Genomic DNA, 6386 nt, shown 5'->3' on the forward strand with positions numbered 1-6386 from the left:
AATCTGCCAGCACCTTACTGTTGGCTTCCCCAGCCTCCAGAAAGGTGAAGGGAGGGCACAGCAGACATATAATTTGTTTTGATACTCATAAGATGTCTCTATTAATTCCTCTATTTAAAAAAAAAAAGAAAATCTGAAATAGCAATAGTTAATTCATGGCCCAAGAGGGGTTTGTAACATGACATCCCTTGCTAGCAATTTCATAACAGGTTCTTTCCCTTTTTAAAGTGTTTTTTGTTGAAGGGTTTTTGAGTTAGGGACTATTAGAATAAGCTAACCCTTAATTTCTCAAGCTAGTCTAAAAGCTATTGTGAAATGACCATCTAAAAATAAACAATAGTGAAGTCCAAGACAGTTCAGTTGAATAGAGCAAAATACAATCAAAGAAATTCTAAACTTGGATTTCAGGTGTGAATAAAATACCATTCTTTTGTTTCTGAATTTAAATCATTTCATAAATACATGCCATCAAGAAAGCATTTCTGGAGAAATAATTTCAGCAGGAAATGTGAGATGTGTGATGGGGAAAAATAGGATCATGAAAAGCTAACCACAAGCCAAGTGACCCTGAAAAATCTCTGGCCTTACTGTTCTCTCCAAGAAAATATGGACTAAACTGTGTCCCCCTCAAAATTCATGTGCTGAAGTCCTAACCCCACTGTGACTATTTTTAGGAAAAGGGCCTTTTAATGAGAGAAAATTAAATGAGATCCTAAGGGTGTGGCTCTAAACCAATATGACTGCTGTCATTATAAGTAGAAGAAGTGACACCAGCAAGATGTGAGCACAGAGAAAAGTCCATGTAAGAACATAGCAAGAAGGTGGCCATCTGTAGGCCAAAGGGAGACCTTAGGAGAGTCCAAACCTACTGACACCTCGAATTTGGATTTCAGCCTCCAGGACTATATGAAAATAAGTTTCTGTCATTTAAGCCATTCATTCTGTCTGAGATATTTTATCATGACAACCTAGCAAACTAAAACGTAACCTTTGCCCTGAAACTCTGGGAAGGATTCTAGGAAGTTTAGACAAGAAAATATATGTGAAATTCCTTTGTCAATGATGAAGTTTACTTAAAACAGAAGATGCCATTACCTCTTGATGGGAACCATTACACACTTCCACGTTAATGAAAAGTTTCTTAAGGAAAGTTCTTAAGGAAAATGCTTACCAGAAGGAAGTCTAAAGAAAAACCTAAAATATTAGATTATGTTTATTAGATTTATATTAAGCCAACTCCTCCCAGTTTTTGAGCTCTTATATCTGGCATATTAGGAGATGAATTCCCGCTTCAAGGTTAAAACAACTGGAAGGCTAACTTATTATTGTAAGTAATGAAGGGCAATGTCTTGATAACATTACTCAGTTTAAATACACTTAATCATTGATGTCAGCAGTGCTATGGGTTATAATTTATCTCTCAGAAGGTTATTTAAATCTACAGATAATAATATCTAACATTTGGGATGCCTGGGTGGCTCAGTAGGTTAAGCATCAGACTCCTGATCTTAGCTCAGGTCTTGATCTCAGGGTCATGAGTTCGAGCCCTGTGCTGGGTTCTGTGCTGGGTTTTGAAGCCTACATAAAAATAATAATAACTGGGATGCCTGGGTAGCTCAGTCGGTTAAGCATCCAACTTCGCCTCAGGTCATGATCTCACATCACAGTACATGGGTTCAAGCCCCACGTCGGACTCCGTGCTGACAGCTCAGAGGCTGGAGCCTGCTTCAGATCCTGTGTCTCCCTCTCTCTCTGCCCCTCCCCACCTAGCGCTCTGTCTCTCAAAAATGAATAAAAAATGCTAATAATAACAATAATAATATCTAATACTTACTGAGCTCTTACATGTTCTCTTTCCATGTATTAGTTCAATTAAGCCTCACAACTTTTGACGAACTGTTAAAATATGAAAGCACTGAGGCTGTGAACTAATAAGGAGGGAAACAGACCCAAAATGTAGTCTGTCCCTTGTGTCTCAACCAAATTAATTATTGAAAGTTCTTCTACCAGGCAAGGATTGGCAGGAAATGTCTTATAGAGAAATCTGTATCAATGCTATTTGGCAGTATTATTTAGCACATCCAAGTATTTTCATGCTCACATAGACTGTATTTATGGTTGCAGGACGTAAATATATGCATATCTCCATTAAAAATAGAAACGTCAATAATGTGCCTGAAGTTATTATTCTATTTGAGCTAAATCTATGCATGGGCGACTTCCAACAAAAAGCTAGATATTTTAGAAGGCTTAAGCAAATTGAAGCTTTGTTCCATCATATTTTAACTACACATGGGCACATAAAATGCATGTTTTAATTTATTACTCTTTCTTCAGCACTGATACAATGCTCCTAAACTTGACAAGCCAGAATATTTTAAATCAAGAAGAGCCCTTTAAATAATTTCAGACTGGAAATAATGAACATAAAACAATTGTAGAAAACATAAACATATATGAAGCTTTTAGTGATGTTTCTTAACATCTATTTAGAGAATTTCAAGCATGCTAAATACATCGAATTTCTGCTCCTCTGTGATGTTCGCTTCCATTGTAATCTGTGAGTATTTGACTAGAAGCTTCTATAACAATACAGCTGACCAAATGTAAATTGACTAGTGTCACATGAGGCTTTAGATTGTTCCAGTGGTCAGATGCTTCTTTTTCCCTGCTGGCTCTTTCCAGGCATCATTTAAACATGTGCAAATCTAGCTCATCTTTGAAAAGCAAAACATCTCTCTCAATATCATGTGCACCCTCTGCCCATTGCTTCCACCCCTCACAGTCAATATCCTTGAAAGAATGGTTTGTATATTCATTGATTTCATTTTCTCTCTTTTGTGTTCATACATCATTTTATCCTCTTTACAACATCAAGTACTGGTGCTCCCTCTCTCCTTGAAAACTTTTCTCTTGCTTCCTTAACACATTCTCTCCTGTATCTCTTCTCCCTGATTTATTTATATAACTCAAATCATCCCCTATATTCTGATGAAGCCCACAGCTATTTGGAGCACCCAGAGTTGTTCTGCATGTCTTTTGGACATCACTATCCTCAGGCATCACTGGCTCAAATATTTCCTCCACAAACCTGGTCTTTTTCCTGTATTCCCTGATCTTAGCACATAAACAGAATCACCATTCAACCTGTTACTTAAACCAAAAATCTGAACATTATTACTGAACTCTTCCTTCTTCCTGATCCCCTGGCCAATCAAATCTAACCAGTCTCCACATCCACCAGCTCTAGCCCGAAAGGTCCCTTAAATCTATCTCCTTCTTTCCATTCCCATTTTTACTTTCTTACTTCTCAGTTCAATCCTGTCACTTTTTCCCTAGATTAAGGCAATGGTCTCTCAACTACTCTTCGCAAGTACACTCTTGATTCCTTCTTCCTAGCCTCCACACTCTTGCCCAGTGGTCTTTCTAAATCACAATCCAATTGTGGTATTCTCTTTAAGTTCCATGGTTGGTTCCCTAAAACTTATAGAATAAACTCCAAAATTCAAAGAATGGTATACATGGTATACATGGCCCTTTAGGATGAACAACTGTTTCTTTCCCCATGTCATTGTTAGACACCTCTGCTCAACACCCTCCAACCTCTAGCCAGAGTAATCTATATCCCATTTGTAGAAAGCCACTCACCCTCTCTTTCCTTGGAGCCTTTTGAACATACTGCTACTTTTGTCTGGAATGCCCTTTGCACCAGCCTCTTCATTTGGCTAAATCTTTCAAAGCTCAGATCAGGAATTAGAGTTAAGAGGCCAAAGAAATGAGGAAAGTAGTGACATGAAGCAAGGAAGGCCTCGGACAGTTTAAGGCTAACGTAGAGAACAAAAGTTCTGACCTACAACATAACCTTATTCTAGTTCAATGCAAAGGAAGAAAAAAGCAAGATTAGCAAATGCAATGTTTCATTTGCCAAACCTCAACTCTGTCAAAACCTTTTGTTTAGATGTATATGTGTATACGCACATGCTTTGGGGAAGACAGGGTAGCAGCCTAGGCAGAAACCTGAATAAGGAAGGGAATTACTGGGGCTTCCGGGTAGTTCGGTCAGATAAGCCGCAGAGTCTTGATTTTGGCTCAGGTCATGATTTCATGGTTCATGAGACTGAGCCCTTCATCAGGCTCTGTGCTAACAGTGCAGAGCCTATATGGGATTCTCTCTCTCTCCTTCTCTCTCTGCCTCTTGCCTGCTGACTTTCTCTCTCTCAAAATAAATGTTAAATAAATAAAAATTTTTTAAAAGGAAAGGAATTGTTATCCCTCCCCATTCCCACCCTCTCCTACTAAAGCAGAAGACCGCAGAGACCCCCTCAGTGTGGCCTTCAGACTAAAGAAGAGATGCACCTGGAAAACAATGACCCAGATTCTCCTTCCATCCCCTATCTTCACAGAGAGCAACAACCAACACACCCTGTGGCCCAAAAGCTATTACATTTTTTAAATTTATTTATTTATTCATTTATTTTTTAAGTAAGCTGTATGCCCAATGTGGAGCTTGAATTCACAACCCCAAGATCAAGAGTCACGGGCTCTAATGGCTGAGCCAGCCAGGCGCCCCAAGAACTATAACATTTTTACTTCTGGACTATAAAATACAATGGTCTGACACCTCCAAAGTCCTCAGTAAATATTTGTTGAATGGACAGACAAACAGAAAGTAAATAGACAACATGGACAAAATGTTGATGGCTACTGAAGGTAGGTAATGAGTTTGAAATGTTCCAAAATAAAAACTTTTTTTTAATGTAATAAAATCCAAATTCAAGTTATGTATAAAGTATATTTAGTAAACAGTAAATGGTAGCTAGTAAATAGAAAGTATACAAGATATCCCTCATTTCTGAATAATAATAATAATGATAATAATAATATCCGAGTTTTAGAGAACTAAGTAAGATCACGTGGGTTTAAGTTCAGCATACAACCTGGAACATGGTAAATATATGACAAATACAAACTTTTTTGAGGGGGGGGGGAAACAGGCAGGAGGTTGGGGGGGCAGGAGAAGGGGCAGAGGAGAAAAGAGAGGGAGAGAGAGACAGACAGAGAGAGAGAGAGAGAGAGAGAGAGAGAGAGAGACCCTTAAGCAGGCTCCATGCTCAGCAGGGAGTCTGACAAGGAGCCCAATGCAAAGCCCGATCCCATGATCCTGGGATCATGACCTGAGCTGAAATCAAGAATCTGACACTCATTCGACTGAGCCACCCAGATGCCCTGCAAACTCTTTTTATTATTGGCTGATCTTGGCTTTTAGCCCTGCAGTCAACAGAATCTATGACCATTAAACTAAATGCTAGAGAACAGGAGATCTCCCTCTAACGTTTCCCAGCGTCTTTATGAAGCAGTGGTTACTTAACAAAGTTTAGGTGTTTTGAATATAATGAAACCCCAATTAGTTGAAAGCGGTTACCTTTTCTGAGGTAGTGAGAATCTCTGAAGGGCAAGATATACCTGACCTTACTAATCTATTTTCCACGGATCCTTCGTCCTGCCTCCCCACCACCACCCAGACGATACACAATTTCTCTGGTATCCTAGGAGCTAGTAAAGACTCAAAAAAAGCCACTGACAAGCAAGCTGTCTTCATACAAACAGGACTGAGTAGATGTTCTAGCGAACAGCTGGAGGTAGTAGGGGTTGTAATAACTCGTTCCAGGAAGGATCAGGAAACAGAGGGGAAGGTACTAAGCTGAGATCCTTTTCATCCTCACTTCTTAGTCCCTTATCACAACTGGAAAAGTGTACATCCAAAAGTTCTGGACATTTGTCAAGGAGCCCAAAGAGGGTGAGGCAAAACCTCCTCCAATCTCCTGGATGGAAACAGAACCAATTAGGAATTTCCCTATGAGTCATGGCAGCATTTGACATACAACCACGGTTATACCTGTTATAATTTTTGTTGCTCAAAGGCACTTCTGCAGTCTAAAATGTAGAGAATATGATTAAATCTTCCTGTGACTGCCTGGGAGTCTTGCCCAGCCTCAAGGCTATTATTCTGAGCTTTGGTTCTTGCTGCACTTAACTGTCGACGGAGAAGAAAGTAAGAAGATGGCAGCTGCATATATCATTGAGCCTAGAAAATACCTTAGAAGCCAGTAATTTGAATTATTCCTGACAGAAACTCATTATTAAATCTACACATCTTTAAAAATAAAATCATGGGGCGCCTGGGTGGCTCAGTCGGTTAAGCATCCGACTTCAGCTCAGGTCATGATCTCACAGTCTGTGAGCTTGAGCCCTGCGTCCGGCTCTGTGCTGACAGCTCGGAGCCTGGAGCCTACTTCAGATTCTGTGTCTCCCTCTCTCTGACCCTCCCCCATTCATGCTCTGTCTTTCTCTGTCTCAAAAATAAATAAACATTTAAAAATAAATAA

This window comes from Puma concolor, chromosome A1 (genome assembly GCF_028749965.1).
Source record: "Puma concolor isolate L17-30 chromosome A1, mPumCon1.1.hap2, whole genome shotgun sequence".
Classification (NCBI taxonomy): domain Eukaryota; kingdom Metazoa; phylum Chordata; class Mammalia; order Carnivora; family Felidae; genus Puma; species Puma concolor.